Raw genomic sequence first — 26368 nt, forward strand, 5'->3', positions numbered from 1 at the left:
AAAGTTTCCTTCAGGAAGTGTCTATTGAGATGAGGTATAGAAAAGCTGAACTGCAAGTAGGTAGAAGCAAGTGCAAAGACAGTGGTGGGAAGGGTTTGCTGGGAAGATGGGCTGAAAGGCCATCTGAGAAATGAAGGAAGGGAGGGGAGCAGGATGTCGGATGACCCAGGGGCATTGAGAACAGTTCCAATACTGAGCATTGGAAGCCATGAGAAAGAACTTGTCTTTGTTTTTGTTTGTCCTAAGAGAAATGGTTTTTAGAAACAATTTGACACCTCAATTTGTATTCTCCAAAGCTCTCTGGCTGTCTAAGCAAGGGCAGACAGAATAGGTTCCTTACTGGATAGGAGTAGATAATTCAAAAGGCTTCTAGAGTAGTATAGGAGAGAAATTCCAGCAGCTGGGACCAGGGGACTGATTGTGAAACTGGAAAACAGGGGATGAAATCAAGAGATCAAGAGTTTGTTTTGTTCTGTTTTGTTTCTGGTAGGTAAAGCTTTCTAGATTAGGTGATGGATTAAATTTGTGCAATGAAGGAGATAGATGTGACAAGATGATTCTACTTTTTCTGAAATACAGTGATTTCATCTACTGAGCTCAAAAACACTAAAAGCATATATTTGAAGAGATAACTAAGAGTAATTTGTAATAAATTTAAAGCACAAGGGTAATGAGATACATCAATTTGGAATTATCTGGCAAGGTTTGTACTGAATACATTATTTTATGGAGTCATTTTTAAAGTTTGCTTTGAGAATTTTTTAACTTTTTTTTCTTTTTATAATTAACCCTTCATAATTCAACACATTTCTACTTTGCTCTATCTTTTAGGATTATTGAAATTAATTGATACCCAGTTAATATAACCAGATAAGCATTCACAGTTAGTATGCTGATTCTATCCTATTGAGGAACCCGATTTCTCTGTTGTGGCTCATGTATTCTGGTAGGATTTTAAGTATTTACTACATATTAAACATGAAAAAATATGTCTCTAGTCAAATGAGTTGAATACACAAAGTCCCTCTAAAGTTGGTATAAAAATAAAATTAATTAGCATTTATCAGTTAGATGCATTATCAAATGAAAATATGCTGACTAGTTATGTAATGAGTTAAACCCTGTCAATATCAGTGGTGATGATTTATAGGTCTTAAAAGGAAGTTTGTTTCAGGGGAAAAAAACATATTTTAATGTAATTTAGGGCATCTTGATATTTGGAAGGCAGATCAGCTCCGTAGAGTTCTTATCACTGCTGCTGTGTATATACTTAATTGCTTTCACATTCATGTATGCATATGCATGTACTTACACAAATTGTACACAAAGGCACATTTCTGTACAGACATTATGTATTTTTTTTAATTTACCAGTGCTTTTGTCAAATGAAAAAGAACATCAGAAATAGACAAAAGTACTTTTTTACTGGCCGAAACTAATTGAAACAATCACAGTGAGAACAATCACCATCATACCAACCACCACTACCCCCTCAACTGTCCCTCCTTAATCACAAATGGATGGTCTATTGCCTCACAATGATTTTACTACTACTTCTCTGTTCACCGTTTCACTAAGAAAGTTTCTAGTATTCCATTTATTTTTAAAGCAATTTTAATGGATGTGCTATGAATTTTCAATGAGCTCTCTGAAATTTGAGGAATGTAATTAGGGATATATTTACTTTCTCTTCTTTCAGGGTGATTAATTCTGTGCAAGACTTCCAGGCTAATGTTACTCAAAAGAAAAAATAGAGAAAAGGAAGTTCTACTTCTGCAGACTAATAGACTTGTAATTAAAAAAAGAAAAAAAAACTGAATCAAGCATTAACTTGGGAGAATTGTTTTCAGTGTGTAAATTTTTGGTTTAGCTTTCCATTGCCAGGTTAATTAAGTAAATCCTTTGGACTTACTATAGCTATTAGTAAATGAAAATGTGTTTGAATTCTCTTTTTTCTGATTTACTCTAAGGAATCTATGCCAGTAAATATATTTCCTTTGTCCACAACTTTCATAAAGTCAGATGCTTTTATTTAGAAAATGACAGTCTTGCCACTGGAATATAAAAAAAAAAAAGTTAACTAATTAATTAACACAAAATATCCAAATCTAGAATGTCTTCCTCATGTTGCTTGATTTAATAAAAAGTTCAAGAAGCAGGACATCGAAAGCAAATCTTAAGATAAATGAATAAGTCATGTACTAAAGGCAGACCAACTAATAAAATATGTATAGGAAAAAGCTACACTAAAATAATGATTTGTAATCTGTCTTCTACATTTTTAGACATGTCATTTTATGCTACAGTTACAGTTATAAAAAATTAAACTCAACATAACCTAGATAGACCCTTTTAACATCTTAAAAGTAGTAGTCTTTCCACATGACTTTGAACGCACCAGCAACAACATACTGGTTGCCTGTTTTAATCTTACATAATTAGTATCATTATGATTCAGAAATAAAGTTAAACAGCAGTCTTACTTTAATGACATACATTTCTTTTGAAGGCATAATTGCATTGTATATGTTGCAAAATACAACTAAGATTATTAAATATCTCCTCCCCATATCCTTCAAGAAAGTTTCAGTTGATAAATATTGAATCTCTGATAGATAATCAAAGTTATATCAAACATTTGCTCTCTATAAAAACACATCCATAATCATTTTCTGTAAGGTGACATTGTGATGCAAATATACTCCCAAGAGTAATAAGAAATGCTTGTATCAAGTATTTGGAAGAAGTGAAGGGATATCTCAAATTCAAACCAGGTAAACAAGAAAAATGACAAAACAATAGATTGCAAATATGGACTAGGAAATATCGAACATTTCATGAGACATTGTCTTTATTTTCCAAATTCCATAAATATAAACAATCTTAGAACTAGCACATTTGCATTAGCTAGAACTTAGGAATGTCAAAGATAAATTTATAGCTGGAAATATGTTTTGCAGTTATATGCAGTTTATTATGCATTTTTCAGGCTCTTCAAATCTGATTTTAATTCATTTTCCTTCAAATGATTTTCCTTTTCTCTAGATTTTCAGTGTGCGTATTTATAGACTGCCATAAACTGAATGAAACAAAGACTATGTCATTCAATTAACCAGTCAATCAGGGAACATTTTTTCTTCTAGCACCAAACCATTACCCTCTGTTTAGCACTAGACATCAAAGTCATTGAAAGAGCATTCAATTTTTAAGAAACAAAAGATCAGGAATTTCATTACACTTTGTAACTCATTAGCTAAATAACTTTGTCAATAAGTAAATGGATTCAGAGTGATTGAGTGTTATCAAAAATTATCTTAATTTCTCCCTCATCTATGCCTCAAGGCTGCAAATCTAAATAATAATGCATGTGAAATACAATCCTGGAAAAATAATCAGAAAATTCTAGAAGGATACAGATTATTGACCTAAAAAGTGGTCACTTTTTTATCCCCTGGAAAGTAGTGCTTCTGCGGGTAGGAAGAGGACAGGGAGAGAAGAGGATGAGGATAAGGTGACAGAGGTGGAAGAGGGGTAGTTGAGGGGAGGAGGAGGAGAAGATATAGATCTTAGTTTGCAGGATTATCCCACTGGGGTTTTTATAACCTCCTGGAAATGAACAAACTGAAGGTAATGAACTTACTTCTGGAGCCTGAAGAGTTCCTCACTGCTATGAAGGAGTCAGCACTCTGCCTGGCTGCTGCAGAAGACGGACAGGGTGAAAGCATCTCCAAGGCTGATTCTGAAGTGGCGTCAGAGTGAAGGGTAGTCGGCTACTACGGATCTTCTCAACACCTGGCTGAATGGTTACAGGTATTCTTCAGAGGAGGCAAGCACAAAAAAAGCGTGTCAAAAAGTTCTTATGAAATATCTTGAAAAACAATGTGGTTGTTAACTCATGATCAATCACAAACTGTATCAGGACTATCACTAGACAGAATTCAAATAGATTATGGACAAAAAGGCTTCCTGGTGGAATGTGAGATATGCTCTGGTTCCAATAAATATGTCAACATTTTGCTTTTCATCTTTGGAAGAAAGAGTCTTATCTTAAAACTGAAGGTGATTTAAATAATCACAAGCAACACAGTTTAATTTTCTTAATATTCCAATCTATTCAACATGCAGTCTGAAGTTAAAACACTGCATAAATAACACATATTTAATCATCACTCACTATTTACCAAGTGTACACATGACACAAGGCATACAGTAGTCAGCTTGACAGAGTCCTGCCCTCATAGAGCTAATAGTCTTAGATTGTGTTGCCTTTATTTTCTTCAACAGAGAAAATCATTCTGTGGCAACACATGTTGTCTAAGGAGAAAATACATATATATGCATGTCAAAATCATTAAATCTAAAGCTAATTTTTTTACCCGAATTTCATGTTTGAAGATTACTAATCTCTACTTCTTTCTGAAGTTCCAAGTCAATCTGAATAATAATTGAAATGGCTCTATGGGATGCAGTATTTAACTTTCTTTACCCTAAAATCTATAACATAGTACCAACTGATATTCAAACCCTGATATTTTTGGTGCAGAAATAGTTTGAATTTTTAAAGTTTTCTAAAATTTAATAAAAACTTTTTAATTGTACTTAGATTGTGGCCTTTTACCGCAGAAGTGAAAATGAGAAATAATACATTTCCAAGGAATAACAATAAAAAACATGAAAGATGATAAACCAACAACTTCAATCTAGTTTATTACTTCTACTGCTTCCATTTATAAAGACATATGAATGATCTTGTATATTCAAATTTAAGAGGATAATTCCATTATCTTATGACACACAGTTATTGGGATTTTATTTAAAAGGGAAAGTTAAAACTTTTGCCTAATTTAAAACTGAAATTCTCATAAATGCTAAAAACTAAAGCAGAGATTAATGGGATGGTTGAAAATCAGGAAATTATAATTTATGTATTTCAGTATTTCTGTGAACCTGTCGAGAATGCAATCTCTTTTGCAAATTTGTGTTTACTCTAAAATAAAGATTTTATTATAGAATTATAGGTATCAAAGACATGTCACATATAGACACATGAATTCAACTCAGTCACATGCCAGTCAACATGATGTGGATGTTGTTAACCTTTCATTTGTTTTCTTCCATAAATATTTAACTAATTTTAATACTCATATATCCATGCAAAAATTCAAGAATTTCAAAAGCAAAGCTCCCTCCAAAGGGAGATCTCTCTCTCATACTGAACCAATTTCACATTTAGAATATTCTTTTGGAAGTATTTCACATGTATCAGTATAAATGTACCATAAGCATAATTAGCTCTTGAAGTGCTTCAGTTGAAAAAGATGCTTTTTTTGGATTTTGTTATAATAGAAATCATAAAATCCATGTCCCTATGCATATATTTTGCACATGTACATGTGAGTACATGCATAATAAATTCCTAGAAGTACCATGCTAACATCAGAAATCATTATTGTTCCTTAACTCTTATCACGCTCCCTACTCTGTAGTAAAGAGTATAAAGAAAAATTAAATTTAAATCTTGTAATTATAGTTTATATTATTGAATTGTGGAAAAAATATAAATTCTTTAAAATATTATCCTACTCCATGCAAAAGATATTGATGATCATCAGCATTCTCTGTCTTCATTTTAGCTTGAAAAAACAATAATGGCTACAACTTCACCTAGATTCCAATTCCTCCAAGAAAGTGCTTCTTATATATATTCATACCACGTAGTCATTTGTTAATGAGAACAACATTTTCCTTTTTGCAATGAATTTAAGAAATACCATGAAATATGTGTTGGTTCATGTTTTCCAAGAAATCCCCTGAGAATCATTAAAGCTGGGGATGTGGTTCAGTGGTAGAGAACTTGCCTTGCCTAGGTTCAATCCCCATCACCACTAAAAGTTTTTTAAAAATTAAAAAAAAAATTCTCCCAAGAATCAAATGAGGCAAATACATATTCTTACATAACTCTATATCACTTCTACAGAAAGCAAAGACAGGAAAAAAAGGGCAAGGGTAAATAGCTACTAAATGGTAAAACCTGGGTTTTCACCTATCTCAATTTATGTAAAGCTTTATATATTATAATGGTAAGTTAAGACTTCAGAAAAACTTTAGATGATTCTGATATGGTTTGGTTACGTGTTCCCTAAAAATTCATATGTTAAAGGCTTGGTCCCCAGCGTAGCGTATTTGGGAAGTTCTGGGACATTTTCGGAAGTGGTGGGGCCTTGTCAAAGGTCCTTGGGTCACTGGGGCATGCTCTGAAAGGGACTGTGGGACCCTAGCCTATTCTCTTTCTCTTCTTGACTCTAGATGTGATTGCTCGCTTTGATGCACATCCCTGCCATTGCCATGTGACACTCTCACCAAAGCCCAAACCAATGGTGCCACCCAAATTGGACTTGTATCTTCAGAGCTAATAAGCCGATTATCTTTATTAAGTTGGTTGACTCAGGTATTTTGCTACAATAATGAATAGCTGACAAATAACAAATTCTACAATAAAGTTCATATATATTGGTAATCACAATGCCCAAGATAGATTTGTGATTATAGTACCACAGTTTTCCAGTGTTATCCTATAAAGATGTCCTTTTCTTCTCAATAGTATGTTGAAATTAAATGTCTCATAAGAAATTCTAATCAACTATTTAATTCCAAGTTGTTGCTGTGTGACTATCTTCCAGTCTTAGAAAATTTGGCAACTATTAGGCATATATATTCCAAGAAATAAGATTCTTCCTCCAACAACTATCATGAATGCCAAGGCTAAACTCAAAAAGAACTTGGGAAAGATAGGCAAAACATTGGAGGTTTTTATGGAAAATTTTTTTTTAAGTGAAAATCACTATCCTGCATTTTTAACATTTTAACATTTTTAACTCTGTATAATGTCTTTGTTAATTGTTCATCACTTCTCTGAAAATGCAGATGGATAATAGGCTCATTATCAGCAAATACAGGCCTTTGAAGTTTTACAGATCTGGTTTGGGATCATAGCTATTATCACATTACTCACTTTCCTCCTTTAAAATAAAAAAAGTACAAAATGATCCATTGTTTCAAGATATGATATATCTGAATATACAAATCATGACATGTAATAATTTTGTTTCTTTTCAGAGGTTCTCCCTAAGTTTCTCTTAAGCTTTACACCATTGAAAACAAAGGAAATCCTTCAAATATCTGAAGACAAGGATGACATAATCATAAGTAACCCTGCATTTAATATATTCACAGACTTCAAACAACTATGAATATGCTAAATGGTGTCATTATTCATCCTTTTCTATATTAGACCTAGTAGTACAAAATAAATAACATGGAATTGTTCTATATTAATCTTCAACTATATTTACCTTGTGTAGAAAATAATTAAAATTAAGCTTCAATTATATAGATATTTGATCTAGCTAATGCAAAAACACCAGATGTTTCAAAATATATTAACAATTAGGTCATATGTTTTCATTGTAATTCATTCAATCATACATATTATATTAATCATAATATTGTATTAATCATAAAATAATACATTGTTTGAAATAATCTAGTCAGCCATTCTCTTAAGTGGACTACTCCAAAAATGAGGTTATAACACAAGTGCCATTTTATTAAGACAAATAATTTTAAAAATAATTTGAACCAGATACAGAATAAAACTGGAAATTATTTCACATTAATGAGGTTTTTGAAGCATAAGTATTCAAAAAAGCTCATATAAACACCATAATTAAAACATGCTTGCTCACCACTAGCACTGCTAAACCCACTGTAAAAATTAAATTAGAGACACTGATTGAATATGAAAATGCATTTGTGTCATTGGATAAAAGTGTAGTACCATACACTTGGCTATAGGAAAGCATTTACAAATTATTACACACATCCAGGATCATATGACAAATAAATTAATGCACCACTAGAGCATTTATTGCTTAATGTAAATGTCACATTGAAAATGAGAACAACTAATCATTCCTTTCCTCTAATAGCAAGAGTTCAGCAGTTAAATAAAACATAAATCTTGGTGACCTAAAATTTTTATTACTGCATTTGTAATTTCCCATTAGCAACTCACAGAAAGTAGCTTCAAATGATGCTGTATTTCAGTAAGCTACTATCCAAGGTTGAGGGCTTTTAGTGGGGTATAGGGCTAGAGGGTGGGTAGAGTTGGTAATTAGCATTGGTTTTGAGGAACTAACACATTCACTAAATTTCATAATGATAGCTTAATAATGGTTTTTCACCACAAAATAAAACCAAAATCAGTAACTGATTTAGTGAGGAAACAAAACATATTATCACAATTTGACTTTACTTATAAAAATTCTTATTCTAGAAAGTGGATATGTAAAATTCATACAATTATAAATAAAAGAAATGCAAAATAAGGGCCCTTTGAAGACTACAGAGCCAATGATATATTTTTACTTGTATCCCTAGCATTTTATCAAACGATAATGATTAAAATAATCCAGCATAGTAATAAAATGTTTCAAATTATAATTCCTTCAAAATTTAAATTTACTGTGCTAATAGTTTTCTTGAAATTTGTTTCAAATTCAAAGTTCTGGAAACTTATTTTCCCCAAAAAACAGTTTTCACTAATGCATCTTCCTCCCTTGACAAGGGAGGAGCACTAGTGATCCTTTGATCTTCTTTGGTTAGTTCACAGTCTACTCTGACAATATAAATGTTAGTCCTGCACTGTTCCTTTGAATGCAGGGGAAAATAAAATACGACATTCTTATTACTCTTAGTGATTTGGCAAAAGTCACTTAATAGACATTATGGTCACACAAACATGCATGTCACTTCATCTCCTTGCAAATGATCCTTTTCAATTAAAAGAGAATATCAGTGAGTGCTTATCGATGCCATGGTCCTTTTAACTACATGTATCTCCATTCGGTATTTCCTTCTTTCCAACTTCAATCTTTTCCTTTTTACCAGTTTTCTTTCTTCCTCCCTGCCTTCCATCTCTCCCTCTCTCATAACTTTGCCACTTGTATATGCTATCAGAAATGATCTTATCAATAAACTGTAGTACAATATGTTCCCTAAACATGAATTTTAAAGAAAACAATTAAATAAAATTTCAAAACATATATATATAATATATATGTATATGTAATTGTGTCATTTCATCAAAATTATGACTGGAGTAAACTTTTGTGGAAGTCAAATCAATATCTTAATGTACAGAATAGAAAGTGCATGTCCAATATGCTTATTAATATTCATTATACAAGTAATATGTGAGCACATTCTTTTAATATTATAGATTACAGTGGTTAGGAAGAAACTAAGTATAGGCTACATAGGAATCTCTCTGTATTGTTTCTCTCAACTACAGGAAAATCTACATATTGCATTATGAGCCCTAGGGTGGAATCTTAAGGGTCAATAGTGTCAGAATTTTAATACTCTACTAGGAAAAAAGAATCCACAACAAAAAGTTGAATAGTTGCAGTGAATCATTTGGCATTTATCAAACCACATCTGAAATAAAGTGTATCTCAGAGAAAAAGTAGAAGAAAAAAAAAGAAATCCATTAGTCAAAGAAAAGTACTGAATTGCTCATTGGTTTGGGTAGCAGAGCACTTTACTGTGAGGGCAGGGATCATGATTTGCACTTGGTATGCATTATGTTAAACAGACCAAGTACTGAGTGCCCCACTGGACTGGGGTCAAGTCTCAATGGATCCTTGTCTGGTACATTTCCTATTGTTAGCCAAAAAATAAAATAAAATGTGGACTTCTGGTGCTTGGAAACTGGGAGAAAGTGTAAGTGGGAGAAAACACTTAGTAGGGTGGATTAGAATCCTTCTGTGTGTTTTTATCAGGATGGTTATTTTTTATTTTTAATTCATTATTTTCAGCTCTTGTTGAAAGGCTTAACAAATTTCATTGATAAATAAACTTATTAAAATGCAAAAATTCAAACAGATCCATCTATAGTATAAATAAATTGAACTCTTACACATATTTACCTAACACACACACACACATGCATATATACATAAAATAGATACTTCTAGTATGTATGCCTATATGAGTATCATAACACCATAAAAATATAGAATATTTTAATATAGGTGTGTGTATATATATATATATATATGCATATATATCTCTTTCTATCTACATAGAAAAAGATTCATTTTACTCTATATTTACATACATACACATGGCAGGGGGACATGCATGATAATAATCACTATAAGAACATTAGTGTAAACATATCAAAGTCAATGGGTTAAATATGAGGCTGTAAGTAGTTGACAAGTGTTGGCCAATTGAAAATCAGATTCATAATGGGTTAAAAGAAGATTTTGGAACAATCTTAGATATACCAAGAACCACATGGAATATGGAAGTTTGGAACCACTGCAAATATGCTGAAAGACAATGTGGGTGTGGAAATATCTAGAAGCACAAGAAGTGCATGAGGGGTGTTAGGAATTAAAATCAAATTTATGATAGGGAATAACTAAGAATTTAGAAGTGAGAGACAACCTGTTTTAAAATACCATTCTAATGTACATCATGTGCTTTAGCTTTCTTATAGGCCTATGAGCTCTTTGAAAGCCCGGAACAACATATGGATAACTGAATGCCCTGCAGCAACTAGCACACTTACTAACCTACAACAATTAAGACCCATAAAGGTTAAATGTAAATGAAGAAAATCAAATACTAAAAGATTCAGAGAAGTTGCTTTTGAGGAGAAAGTTTTTAAAAGAAAAAAAGTGACACAAAAAATGATGAATTTTCTCCACGAGAACTCATATGATGCAATTAGAAATAATTTATATGACAGAGGCCATTGAAAAAAAAATTAAAGAAACCATGAATACTGTACCATAGAAATTCTCCGTAAGATCACATTCAAAAGTGTTATATGTAAAAGACAGAAGAAAAGATACAGAACTAAAGATGAATACAAAAAGAGTATTTACAAAGCACTTTCAAATAGATTATTTCATTAGAAGGTAATATGCTGTCCTTGGCCTTTTCTTGTACAGCATTTTAGTGCTGACTTGAGAAAGGACATAAGAAATAATGCTTATTAATCTGTGAATCTGTGAGTGACACAAAACTTGAATGTAAAAATGTCTCTGTAGTTTTAATGGATGGGCCATGACTGTCAAAATGAAATATAATTAAGCCAAAGGTAAAGACATTTAGAATCACAAAATTAACTATTAAAGTATAGGTGGGGGATACTTTTTAAAAAGCTGTTTATATGAAATACACATAAGGGATTAATTATCTCCATGATCCTTATGGGTCAACATTTTCAGAATTGCAATATTAGTATTCATTAATAAAAAACCATATCCAGAACAACTTTAATAGTTGTACTGAATTATTTGATACTGATCAAACCACATTTAAAATCCAGAGTGTCTAACTCTGAGCTCTGGGAAAACATACCTGGAGACACACACACACAAAGTATGACTAACCCCAATCATTGCAGTTGAACTGATTGAAAATAATAGGAATTTTAAGATAAGGGGGAAATACCTTCAAATGTCATTTTAGGAGGTGGGAGGATAGCATGATTTGAAATGAAGGATAATAATTGCATTGGGGTTCTTCTACTGAACATTTTATTGATAGAACTAAGTCAGGCACAGAAAGACAAATATTGCATAATCTCACTCATGTGGAATTTATAAACATCAGTCTCATAGAAGTTGATAATAAAACAGTGGTTACCAGAAGCTTGGACGGTTAGACAGGATGGGAAGTTGTTAGTCAAGCATATATGAGTACAGTTAATGAGAGAAATGTCCCTAAATAATGTACCTAAATGCAAATGTGTAGAGACAGAAAAATGATGTCACTGCCTGGGGTACAGAGGAGTAGGAGGAAATAGAGAGTGGGGAGAGGACAAGGAACATCAGCAATGGTAGACTTTTCTTCTTTGGGTAATGAAAGAGTCTAAAATTGGCTCTAATAATGGTTGCACTTGTCTGTGAGCAAAATGAAAAGCATTGAATTGTACCCTTAAATGGGTGAATTGTATGAAACATGAATTATATCCCCAAAAAGCTGCTCTAAATAAGCATAATAATTTATTGTTCCCATATTAGGAAAGACTGCTTTGGGAGCACAGAGTCCATTGTTTGCTGATTGTCCATTCTATATGGGTAGCAAAGAGGATTCTTGTGTAGACTCTAAGGTTGGAAGAGAATGGTCATGAGGATCCTGTCCAATGTTAAGGTCCTCTGCCTCTAGGAAGGAGCCCAGATCTAGGCTGTATTTTGTCCAAAGGCAAACTGACTTTTCTGCAGCTTTATAGTGTGAATCTGTTTAGAGAGGCCTTTCCCAAATAATGGTATAAACAGATTACAGCTATGCATTGCCACTGAATTGTAATGTGACCTATTTTTAAATAAATCTAAATGAAAAAATGTATTTCATCTTCTTGAATGCACCTAAAAGGAATACATATGTATTTCTTTAATTATTTTTTTCAATACGTTCCTATTAGTGATTTTGACATCTGACCAAGGGCACTGCAACTTCTTTTATAAACTTTCCGAAATATGTCTGTATTTGAATTTTACTTTAAGTGCTCTTAACACAATGAACTTTAACTCTCTGAGCAAGAGCACAATTTGGTTTTCTTCTTTAGAGTGATTACATGCATTACCTAAATTGTTCTGCATGGGTGGTAGCTGAGCTCAGAATAAAATAAAATTCAATTTTATTAGTTTACATATGTAATTTACCATTTTCAGAGATTTTTCATATCTACTATTCAGTGTGACCTTCGAAATATACTTGCAAAGCAGGTAGAGCAGTTATCATTTACTTTCATTTCTGAGGCATAGAGATCATCAATCACTTCCACAAGGTCATGCCACGATGGGGTGGCAGGTGAAAGAATAGAATGCAGAATCTCTGACTTTGTGAATCTCTTTCCACTCAACTCCATTTTTTGAATTTATATAAAAAGTTTCCCAGGCACAAGAAATTTCAACCAAGTCACGATGTCAAGAAAGACATTATAAAGGATGTCTTTAGCATTTTAAAGGCATTACAGTATTATAAAGGATGTGAGCGATAAGAAATAAAATGGAAATGTAATTCATAGGAGCCATATTGTTAAATCATTTATGCATATTTTTCTCATTTATTTTGGAGCTAAGGGCAATATACATGTTTAAATTTATCTCAACATATCAAAAATAAATGAGCCAAACAGAAAATGTTTTAATATACAAATAAAATGTAGAGAAAAGTTTGAAAATGTTCATGTATTCCTATTGATGTTGACTTGAAATTACCATTTTTGAGGTTATTTTATTAAAAGATGTGCTGTTTTTCCAACATGAATCAGGAACTGTACTGGGGGAATGCTGAGGATTTAACCCAGTTGCTTTACCACCAAGCTACATCCCTAGCACTTTTTATTTGAGACAACGTTCACCGAATTGCTTCGAGACTTGGTTGGTTGCTGAGGCTGGTCTTGAACTTGTGATCCCCCTGCCTCAGTCCCTGAGTCTCTGGGATTACAGCTTGCATCACTCTGCTAGCAACCCAATTCTGAATTATGCAATAATTTAGTGATAATTAACACTCAAAATTAAGTTGAAAAAATCTTATGCAATCAATGTTCTTTTGATTCAATATGTTTAATATTCCTTTTTCTGTATGTTCTCACTATTCGCCATCTTTATCATAAGCCAATATTTCACTCTCCCATGCATTTACATAACAGCTTCATAATGGAAACTCATGCTCCAGTCTTAGCAGAAGACTCCATACTTTCCTTTTGCCATCACCAAAATGGTTATCTTTTTAAAATGCAAATCAAATTATGTACAATGTATAAAATCCCAGTATGTTTTGTGAAATCCATAAGCATCTGGCTTTCACTATTCTTCATACCCTAAGCTCTATGTACACTAAATCATATAGATTTTTCTCCCAATTTTTGCAATTGTGGTAAAATATACATAATTGTATTTTGCTATCATATAATACTTAAGTGTATAAATCAGTGGTGTCAAGTACAATCATATTATCATATCCCCATCATCATCACCCATCTCTAATATTCTTTGTTTTGAAAATTTTAAACAATAATTCCCTTTTCTTCTTCCTTCTCTCCAGCCCCTGGCAACCACCAGTCTGTTGTCTGTCTGTTATTGTAACTTCTCTAAGTCCCTCATACAAGTGGACTCATACAGCAGTTGTCTTTTTCTAACTATCTTAATGAGTACATTTCCATAATGTACTCAAAATTTATTCAGATTGAAGCATATGTAAAGTTTTTCTTCCTTTATGAGGCTAAATATTCCATTGTGTGGATATACTATATTTTGCTTACCCATTCATCTGTTAATGGACATGGTTTACTTCCAGCTTGTGAATAATGCTATTATAAACATAGATGAACAACAAGCTCTTCAATACCCTGCTTTCTGTTCTCTTTATTATTTCCACTTCTACAATCAGAAGTAGACTTTTTGATCATATGATAATTTCACTTTTTAGCTTCTCTGAGAAACCACTGTACTGATTTCCACAGTGGATATACCACTTTCCATTCCCACCAGTCCATCAACAATGCATAGGGGTTCCAATTTCTCCATATCCTCTCAAATGTTTGATATTTTCTATGTGATTTTTCTTTTGATAATAGCTATCCTAATGGTCATGAGATAGTATCTCATAATAGTTTTGATTTGCATTTCTACAATAAGTAATGATGGGCATTTTATGTGTTTATCATTCATTTGTATATCTTCTTAGTTCATTTCTGCATAGGGATCTTTCTGTCATAGTTGTTGCTAAGTTTTAGGAGTTCTCTACATATTCTGAATATTAATTGCATATCAGAAATAAGATTTGCAAACATTTTTGCTTATGTTGTAAGTTTCCTATTTAGTCTGTTGGGAATATTTTTCAATGTTCATTATAAACATCTTCATGAAGTCCAGTTTGTCTATTTTTTCTTTTATTACCTATGCCTTTAGTGTCATAGCCAAGAAATCACTGATAAATATAATGTCTTAAAGCTTTGTCTTATGTTCCTTCTAGAAGATTTATAATATTAGGTCTTACATTTGGGTCCTTGATCCATTTTCAATCAATATTTTTAATATGAAGTAATATAAAGGCACACTTTCATTGGTAAAAATCATTTGATCATATAAGTAAAGGTTTCATTTTGGGCTCTCTGTTCTATTCTACTGGCCTATTTTTCTGTCTTTATGCTAATACCATACTCAATTATTCTGTAGTTTTGTAGTAAATTTTACAATCAGGAAATATAAAACCTTTAGCTTCGTTTTATTTCAAGGTATTTTGGCTAATCAGGTTACATGAGATTCCATATAGTTTTTAAATATTTTATTATAATTTAGTTTTGGAAAAAAAGTCTTTGGGGTTTTGATTGAAATTTCAATGAAGTTATAGATTACTTTAGGTAGTATATGTATCTTATCATCATTAAGTCATCCAATCATGAACACAGGAATTCTTTTACTTTTGTCTTCTTCAATTCATTCCAGAAACATTTTACTGTTATTTCTGTGTATGTCTTTTGTCTCCTTGACAATTTCTAAGTATTTCTTTTTATGCTATTGCAAAAGGAATTGTCTTCTTAATTTCTGTTCAGATCGTTCATTATTAGTGTGTAATATGATAACATGTTTTGTGGATTGATTTTGCATCATCCTACTTTGCTGAATTTGTTTATTGTTTCTAATGGAATTTTTTGGTTATCCCTAGGATTTTTCAAATAAGCTCATGTCATCTGGATATATAGGAAACTTTATTTCTTCCTTTTAGTTTGGATGCCTTCAATTCTCTCCTAGTTTGTTGAGTATTTTTATAACAAAATTTTTTTGAATTTTGTTAATTCTTCAATATAAGTTGAAACAATCATGTATTTCTCCCTTCTTCATGTTTATGGGGTATATTACATTGATGGATTTTCATATATAGAACCAATTTTTCATTCCAGGAATATATCACACTTGGTCATAGTATGTACTAATTTTAATACGCTGTATAATCCTTCATTACACACACATATTCCTTTTTATTTCTGTAAAATCACTATTAACGTTTCTGATTTCTTTTTTTTGATTATAGGAATTTGTGCTGTCTTTTTCTCTTCATATATTTATCTAAAGGTTTGTCAATTTTGTTAGTCTTTTCATATAAATCAATGTTTTATTGTACTGAGTGTATTATGTAAACTAAAGATGACTAGAACACTGGGTAGATATTAAAAGTAAAATTTGTGTTGTATACATTAAAAACTTGCAATAATTTTTAAAACAATTACAAAATATTATCTATGCCATTGTTATACTACTACTACATCTCAAGTCCACATTCAAACTGTATTTCTCCTGGTAATTCTTTACTGACTCCTAAAAATGTTCAATCATATTTTAAACATTGCCTAATATAAGACATTTCTGACCCTGTGAGTTCTGTCTACATATTCATTGTTTTGCAAAGTCTATGGGTTGTCTATATACCAGTCTATTATCAATTCAGTAAGATGTTCCATAAATATAGATTAAAAAGTCTATTTTTAGCAATTTTGCTAAAATAAGTTTGATTATAATAAAGGATCTGAAGGAACAAAAATATATTATTATGTTCAGTATTTAATGCGGTAGTGATAAGTCAAAAGGACTTTCATTTATCTTTAAATTATCAATTGTCATGACAATTTCATACCATTATTTTCAATAGGAGGTAAATATCAGAAGACAGATATTTAAACATACTCTGTTGTTTTTTATGATTTTATTTCTATTATGATATGATAATGAATACTGCTTACTTGGAATATATATTTTAATGTTTATTTCTTTAAAAAATAATGTTCAATTAACAGAGACAGAATTTTGGACAAGAAGAACACCAGTTGTACAAAAATGATTAATTCTCATATTTTAAGTCACAGTTTATATATGTTTTGATTTCAGAAATTAAAAAGTTTAACACTAATACTGAAAACCATATCTTTGGATGAATTATTTTTTACTTACTTGACAAAAGTATGTTGTTTTCTTAAATTTTCCCTAATAATCAGAGATATTTTAAAGTATTTAATACTCTAAGATCATTTCCAAATGTTTAGACCAAAGTCTTTAAAAAAAATCTTTTATAATTAGTGAATTCATTAACTTGAATCTATTCAGTTAAAATGCAGATGCATAATTTTCAATTTAAAAAATCATATCATTCATGAATGTATTTAAGACATCAGGTTATAGTCAAACATTATTTAACAAATATAAAAGGTATTATTGAAATTCAAAAGCTGTTACTCCAAAATTTTTTTTCTGTACATCATAAGCAAATATTATTGTTAAAAAATAGAAAATAGGCAATAAATATCTTGATGGTTTAGTTTAAATGATGGATTAATTGCAAAACAAGCTTACTCTTGAAAAATCTGGTTCTAGTTTTCAAATTGCAGTTCTGATTTGTTTTTAAAATATGTTATATGCAAATAAATAGTTAATTCATGTATTGTAGAGGAGTTTTTAAGTCAAAATGGCTGTTAAAATTGTTGGTTAGTAAGTTCATTTTTAAAAGGCCTTGCAAAAACAACATAGTGGATCAATTTTTGATGAAGCCATTAAAATTAAACATGCCATTTTTGTCAAAGTGATAAAAATGTCTCTCATCTAAAATGCTCAGACACTCAACTGAGTTAAGAACATTAGAACCAAGAGACTCATAAAATGTTTTGGCTTCAAGATAGAAGACAGCTTTAAAATTTGGATACTTTCCCAATCTTATGCAGTAGACTTGATGGATTTTCTTAATGATGAAGAATTAAGAGAGAAAGTTGGAAGTATAGAACAGATAGTAATCTTAATTACAAAGGAAATCAGTTAAAGGATTTATAAACATTTATAAGAATCATTAAGCACCTTTCCTATTTTATTAAAATACATAGAGAATGATTTCATTTTTAAAAATTTTTTCATAGTTGAAAGTGTTTTCGTTAGTTTTTAAAATGGAAAAACTAGATGCATAAGATGTTTAAGACTTTTTCCAAAGTCTCAGCTTATTAAGATGATATATCTATATGAGTCTCGGACACTTAAAATTTTTAGCTGAGTGATTATAGTTAGTCTTTTCCTCTGGAATATGGATTTTTTTTAAGTTGATAGTCTGAACTCTCAAAGAGGTAGTTATAGCCCATTTTATTTGTGTTTTCTCCAAGATGCAGCAGCACCAACTAATTTTGTCTGCATGTGCTTTTAGTGATTGCTGACTTTGCAAGTTTATTCAATAAATTTGACTAATGGCAGATTGCCCAAAGTGAAGTACAGCCATTTAGATTTTGTAAAAGCCACACACAAAGGAGTCATCTTGCCAACATCATCACCAGAAATCTACCACTGAATGAACACAGTGCTGAAAATAAGTCTGGGCCTATGTTACTGCAGAGAAATGAAAACAAGATTGATGCTGTACCTAATATATTTAAAAAATGAAAAAGAACATTTCTTAAAGGTTGTTCTCATGAACTTTTGTTTTGTTTTGTTTTAATTTTAATAATTAAAGCTAGATGAAATTTTTAATTAAAAAATAGGGAGAAACAAAAATAGTTTTCATGGGAAATAGATCATGGATAAATATCATGCTACTTGATTTTAGCTACTAAAACTCAAATCTTGACACAGCATTTATAGGGCATTGATCTCAATATTAAAAGTAATTTAGTAAATAGGTGTCTGTTCACTGTTTTAACTTACACATAGCTTTTAAATTAATGGTCAAAAATAAGATTATATTCCCCATCCATTAACAATAAGTAATAATTAAATTTTGACACTGAAAACCCAATGGAGGTTTCATTTTCACATAGTACACAGGTTATACAAAATACCAAGATGTTATGATTTGTCTTAGAACAATATTCATGTTAGGGATAAGAAAAGGAAAAAAAAAAAAAAAACTGATAAAGGGACTAGGAGCCAAATAAGCAATTTTACATAGAATACTTCATATGTATAGAAAATTGCAATCTTTTGTTTGTTCACATCAATACTATTGGTGTATACTGCTCTGACAGACATTACATTAATTTAGTCATTTTACTGCACATCTATCAACCCTCTATAGAAATATCACCCATATTACTGCATGTGTATATTTCTTCAGTTTCATAGTTTTACTATAGTGAATAATTCACTTTGTATTTTGAATCTCCTTCAAGGGCAAAAGAAAATAATCTGACAGAGTATAAACATGGTTCTTCAAAATCTAAAGGGACTCTGAAAAATAAGAGACTGATTCTTGTGATAGCCAGAAGGTTACAAGTGAAGGAAAAATAAATGAACCTTTACTTATGGGGAAATTATGACTTAAGTAAAGTAGACTGCTATTCAGATGCGATTTTAGGGGCACTTCAGGCTTCCTTTCAACATCCTAATGCCCATATGTAAATTCATGCTTTCTAGACATTCTTTTAATTGTTATTATTCTGGAAAGTTCCTTAATAGGATGCATGTTTGTTAATTGCAGTCATAAGCATCAGCAAGAAATCTTTCAAATAGTATACTTGTTAATTAATAAAGATTAAGGTTCATCAAACAGTGACTTAGGAAAATGAAGTACTGATTAACAAGACTTCAGAAAGAAAAATGAAAACACTTTGTAGGAAAGACCAACAATGTGAAAGTTCCATGAGTCCCTTTGAGCAACTACATTTACAAGGTAGCATAAGTAGTAATACAAACACTGAAAAAAAAATTACTGAGGAAAGCAAATATTATGTATCCAGTTTTTGAGCCCCAAATAGGGACAATCTTATAGTCAATAGAAAATCAAGCTAGTAATCAATGTGCTACCTTTTAATTAATTAATGAGCTGTGGTCATCAATCAAACTTTTTACTACTTGCTTGGGCTACGAAAAAACAGGCATTTTTTTTAATAATTATGAAAATACATTACAAAAGAGGTCACTGCTGAGCAGACTCAACCAACTAAATCATAATTTTCTGTTTGAGAGAGGAGAAGTTAATATTTTGAACAAGAACTCTTTCCAACATGTCTTTTAATTTAAAATAACAGAAGGTAAAGAAATGTAAAACAGAAGAGTTAGGAATAAATAATGGTTACTTCAGAGAAGAAAAGAACATTTCTGTAGCATGTAGGAGCATGGGTATATTGTTAAGTAAAGATACATTCCCTGGAAGAACGGAGAAAATTTCAAGTAAAGTAACGTAGTTCAGCAGAAACTGAGAGATTTTATTTGACCAGAAACACTGAAATAATTACATAGATATGGCAGTTAACTAATCCTGACAAATATTTGCCAAATAGACAAACAGATTTTGTTGAGGGTAAAGGAAGTATAAATTGGAGAAATTTTCTATCTCTAAAAGTATGGCACGGCAAGTAAGGAATTAAGAATGACTTCCAGGATTTGCTTTATGACATCTGGCTAGTTTCTAAGTATCAGGCTGTGGAAAATATCCAGTAATGTTTAGAAGACACCAAAAGATCTTTCTACAGGCCTGCCACACCTGACATATGATACACAGGAATGAAACTTATGCATCAAGACTTAGTAAAGTACCAATTATCTCCAAATAGCTGATAAGGCTGTGCAACAAATGGGAGGAAAAAACATGTTTAAGGCCCTATGTCCAAGGTCAGAAAGCACTGGACTCTGCCTCTCAACAGCAATATCACCTGGAGACGATACTAGCATCTTTAAGCTCCCAGATTTTCATACCTAAAATGGGATACTAATTTTAGGCATCTTGGTAGACTACTCATAAAACTGGAAGGGGAGAATGGATGCAAAGCACTGTACCAAGAAAACTATTCCTAGTACTAGACTCCTATCTATTGAGAAATAAGAGAAAAAGGACAAATCCCCATGGTAAAATATCCTAGTAGTTTTCCATGTCAATAGGATCAATAAAAGTAACAATTTAGAAAAGTTAAAAAACTGACAAAAATTGAGAAAAAAAATAGGGAATATAGTCCTTCAAAATCTAGAAGGTCTTTAAATGGCAGTAACGTTACTGAGATGTGCATGTAAAAATATGTCACAATAAATCCCACTAGTATGTATAATTATAATGCACCAATTAAAGAAAGAAAGCCTCAATAGTAGTAAAAATGAATTTTAGTTATAAGGGGAAGATGATTTAAGAACTGACATGATAATATAGGTGAATAGATTATAAAAGACAATAATTAAAATATATAATAAATTCATATGTAGTTTATTACATATTATATTGTATTATATATTAATGACATTAATGCTTATAGTTTTATATATATTAATCATATTTACTTGGATTATATCTACTCTCAGCAATGAAAAGAACAACTTTACAGTGTTCTCTAAGAAGCAGTTATACATATTCTATTCCACAAAGATAAGAAAAATCATTATATTGGCTGTTTTTCTATGACAAACAACTATGTATGATCCTACACTTTTAATTAATATGAGTCCATTCATATGAGCTTAAGAAGACTATTTTCATTTTTTAAAGTTAAAATGAAATTTACTTCAGCATTTGGTGAAGCACATTAGAATATCTCTAAGCTAAAACTGCTAGGTACATGAGAACAAAACATCAATTTCTTGTTTCAAAGGATTTTTTTTCATAAATTTGGTAGCCTCAAAAATATATGCACCAAACATAAAGGGCTATTTCAGTCTTTCTAAATGTAGCAAAATAGGTATAACATTCAAAGTATAGAAATCACTTGAATGAGATTTCTAAACAAAAATTTTTTTTTCTTTTAAAAAGAAATTGTCATTACATTTTCTTTTTTAAAAGGTAGAATTTTACATTTCTTATAGTGAATTTTAACAAAATATTTAGTTACTTTTTTGGGGGGTGGTAATTTGGGGTTTGATTAGTTTGGGTTTTTCCTTTGGCATTTGTCTTTTCTCTATATCTTTGTATATAGTCATACATATATGAATATATAGAGATATATATGACTATATATATAAGATATATATGATATATGTGATGCATGTATATATATAGATATATATGACAATATAGATAGATATATACTAATATATATATATGTATCTGTATAGATATAGATGAAGAGATATATCATAAGGGTTGAAAAGGATAAAATGATTTGTACAACATTTAGCTATGTCAGAAACAAAAAAGCAATTAGAGAGAACAGGGTGCAGTTGCATTAGAGCTAAGCTGCAGGCTATGAGATCACTAAACAGGCTAAGCGCTAGCGTGATGAAAACAGTAGTAAGGAATAAAGGTTTCATGTGGGTGACTGAATAATAGCTCTTATAACAATAGGATAATTTCAACAGCAATTTCTTAAAATATGCACATGTATAATATATAAAAATACTATGCAATGGGACTAAAAAAGGATGTTGTAGACTTGGGGCATTTTTATGTTTAAAAAATAAAGATCATGAGTTTGAAATAATAAAGCTTCACTCAAATATCTACTACTTGTGCTGAAAAGTCAAGTGCTAAATGGAATAAGATGATACATTTTAATAAATCAATACATATGCCTCTTTTAAATGCTCTGAAGACATAAAGTCAGGATGAGAGCAAAACAATGAAAAGAACACATTCCTGGAGATGCGGTTCTTTTTGCTTTGCCCATGACTAAAGACAGAATATTGTACTGACTCACAATTCTTAAAGTCCAGAGAAAGGCAGTTCAGAAAAGTCACTGAAGACCCTGGATTTTTCATTTGGTATACTAGTCCACTGTGTTCCTCTTTGCTTAAAGGTGTTTCCTCCTGTGACTGCAAGATGCTTCCTGTGGCACTTGCTTCCTCTTACTTGATGCAAGAGAGGTGGCAGATGCATTTCTAACCACAAAAATAGACTTCCATCAGTTTTAAGGTCCCTACATAGGTCACATACCACTCATAAAGTGATACCTATTACCAGTGGAATGTCAGTGAGTGACTAATGTGTTTAGGCTGCATTTCTACATCAATCAGCAAGTGGAATCAGTGAAGCTGGCTTAGATTAATCACAGGCCACCTAAAAGACTGCAATCAGGAAGAGGCAAGACTGATTTAATGGAATCTACTATAATGTCTGCTTCACCTCTCAAGTGTGTCTTTCTCCATACACATGTAGCATGCTAAACTTAAAATTCAAAATATATGAATTCCAGAAATTAAGCATCTATCTTAGAATAGAAAACATATACAATATACATAAGTACAGGTAAATTTATAGGCTTAAATTTGCTACAATAACAACCATTTTTGCTTGTTACTAGCTAAAGATATTTTTCTCTGCTGTTTCTAATCTACATCAAACAAATCAAAGGACAGGTACTTAATGTGACACTCTATGATATGCTTGGCTAACTTGAATAAGCTAATGGTTACTTATACTGGTGGTACTTTGACTTGCAGAATGGTGAAGTACATATCCTAGAATTACATCCCACAGCTATCATATTGTGAACCTGCAATTTGTTAGGACATACAAATTCAATAAAGGAGATTTTTTTTTTTTTTTTTTGACAAATAAGAAAGCCAGGGTTCCCAAGGGTCAAATTACTCCCCCAAGGTGACTGAGTTAATTAGACAGATTCAAACTATAGTCAGTTCTCTTAATATGAATCCAGTTATCCTTCTGCTAGACCCATTGCAAGGTAATTACACTTCATGCATAACAAGATGCTAAGTGTGGGAATATTCTCTATCTGTCAGATTTGGGAGGTGTGTCCCATGAAAATGGAAGGTAGACCAGGGGAAGGGGGTAAAGGAGGAGGACAGGGAAAGGGGAAAATACTTCAGAATGATCTTGGCCAAATTATATTGCTATACTGTGTGCATGTACAAATATGTAACAACACAGTCCAACAATATGTGCAATTACAATGCACTAATAAAAATGTGAAATAATACACTTACATCATGCTATTCCAGTGCATAAGATAAAGTAAAAGAGAATAGGATTCAGGAAATACATTGGACTGATGGGAAACAAAAACTGAAAGAATAGGGTGTAAAATAAAACATGGAAAAGTAATGTCATCAGAACAAGGATACCACTGAAGTCTGGGACTTGAAGAAGAGACAGGAAGCAAACTAAACAAGGAAGGAGAACTTGTAATCAGGAGATTTCACTGAGGTACTTTTGTTAAGGAAGGTTAAAAAGTGAAGCAGAGCTAGGATTCTTAATTTTCACATGGAATCTCATTAAGTCTTTCTGAGTCCTACATTATAAATCTACTTAAACATGATATAAATTCAATTAAACATTCAACATAATTTGATCAAAGGATAGAACATTCAGATAATTCAGTACAGTGAAAGCATGCAAAAAGAAAATATTTTAAATGCCAAAGTTCTGGTCTTAGAAGAAGAATTCTTTGATTTTTAACAAATCATTTCAGAATGATAATGAGTTACTAATTTGAGGAAGTGCTAGATTTATGGAATGGTTTTCCTATAATTATACTATTTAATATACAATTCCCTTTAATTCATAAGTATGGTATCCATGGTTATAAAGGTTCTGGAAATCTTTCCATCTCTCTATACCTTCCCCCACCAAAATTTCTTATAACATCCCTTATAGTCTAGTACTTGAAAGTTTGAGGAATATATGAGCATAGCACTATTGAAGTGAAAAGTTCTGGAAATTCATAATAAATTTTAGCATCTTTGACCAAAACAATGTAAAATAAGAATGTTCTCTGCATATTGCAAAGTAACACAAGTCTGTCCAGACTAAATTAAATTTCTATTATAGTAAAACATCAATAATTCCCCATGGTCAGAAATTTAATGAGATTGTCAGTCAGGGAATTTAGAAGCAATAAAGGACTTTTATATCAGTTCAGTTACATTTCTTGTGTGATTATTATGTGTCAGGTATTATGCTCCTGCCTTACAGGTAAAGAAATTAATAACATATTGACCTTGTCCTGGCAAAGTTCACAATTTAATAAGCCCTTAAGGAAAGGCATAACTAGATTTCTGTGAGCCACCTAATAAAGAGAAACAAAAGAATGATAATAAAGACCTTCAAGAGCCTGTGCCTTCCCATTCTATAACCATTTACATAAAGTAACCTCTGTCTTGAATCAAGTATTCCGTCTCTTTTTATTCAGTTTTATTGAAGTATATTTTCAGCTTTATTTATATAACTGTTTTACAAAAGCTTCACAAAATTAATATTTTGAATATTTATGCATTCAGTTATATTTCTTTTTCTCTGCTGTAAAGTATTCTCCTGTGTAAATACACCCAGATTTACATATTGATTGTTCTGTTCAGTGAATATTGGAAAGTTTCTGACTCCTTGCTGTTTCAAGAAATGTAGTATGGACATGTTCATTTCCTTATTTACAAAAAAAAAGAGTTTCTATGGGATTATCATATTCCTGCAGCTGAAATTATCAGGTTATAAATTATGCACATATTCAATTCAGCAAGCTAATGACAAGACATTTCACAAAGGTTGTACCTATTTACCTCTCACCAGAAACAGTTCTGTAAATGCTCTGTATATTCTAACAATTTGATTTATAGATGATTTAGAGTGTGTCAATAACATAGGTTTGAGATGGTATCTTACTTTACTTTTAAGATATATTTCCCTGATTACCAATAATATTGGTTGTATTTTTACAGGTTTATTGATCAGTCTTATTTCCTCTTCAAGAAGGTATTCATACCTTTTTGCCTATTTTATAAGATGATTTTGCAGATTTTAGTTCTTACATAGAAGTTTATCATATTTATTAATAAATCCTTTGCCAAATATATATGTATCTTCTAGTTTATGAAAATGAAGAAGTTTTTGGTTTACCTCTGTGTTCAACAGAATATTTTAATTAAAAATTCTAATTTTAGGAGTCACATTTCTCAATGTTGTCTCTTATGATTTGTAGATTTTTCTTTACCGTTTATTGTTAATGTGTTGCTTAAGATTTTCTTTTATGTCATAAAGATTCTTCCACTACTTATTTCAAAAAATTTAGATCATTTTTGCATATATAAATCTTTATTCCAACCAAAATTGATTTGAAATCACTGTAGTAACAGAAATCTAAGTATTTTCACATCCATAAGCAATTGTCACTAAAGCTTTTTAAATAATACATTTGTTTTCAAATTTGTGTAGATTTCTTGGTAAGTTCTTTATTCTTTTTGGGGAGACTCATTCTTAAATATCTCATTTGTAATGTCACATCTTTTTTTCCCTTTTTTAACTCTTCTTTTTGGTTTTTTAAAAATTATTTTTAATGACCAAGTAATAATTTTAGGCATCTAGAAGGAACAAAGCGATGTTTTGATATATATATGTGTACATTATGAATTGATTAAATCAAGCTAATTAATATATCCACCATCTC

The 26368-nt window shown here is 31.2% G+C and overlaps 1 protein-coding gene across 4 annotated transcripts in view; it reads right to left on the reverse strand.

Annotated features, from left to right (window-relative positions):
* LRFN5 (leucine rich repeat and fibronectin type III domain containing 5) overlaps positions 1–26368 on the reverse strand; it is a 265401-nt gene that overhangs the window by 154342 nt on the left and 84691 nt on the right. For all 4 annotated transcript variants that reach the window (XM_079119659.1, XM_079119660.1, XM_079119657.1 and 1 more), the window contains one exon: positions 3641–3815. The gene's annotated coding sequence lies outside the window, so the exon portion shown is untranslated. The remainder of the gene's footprint in view (positions 1–3640; positions 3816–26368) is intronic.

This window comes from Sciurus vulgaris, assembly GCF_902686455.1.
Source record: "Sciurus vulgaris genome assembly, chromosome: 2".
In the NCBI taxonomy this organism is placed as follows: domain Eukaryota; kingdom Metazoa; phylum Chordata; class Mammalia; order Rodentia; family Sciuridae; genus Sciurus; species Sciurus vulgaris.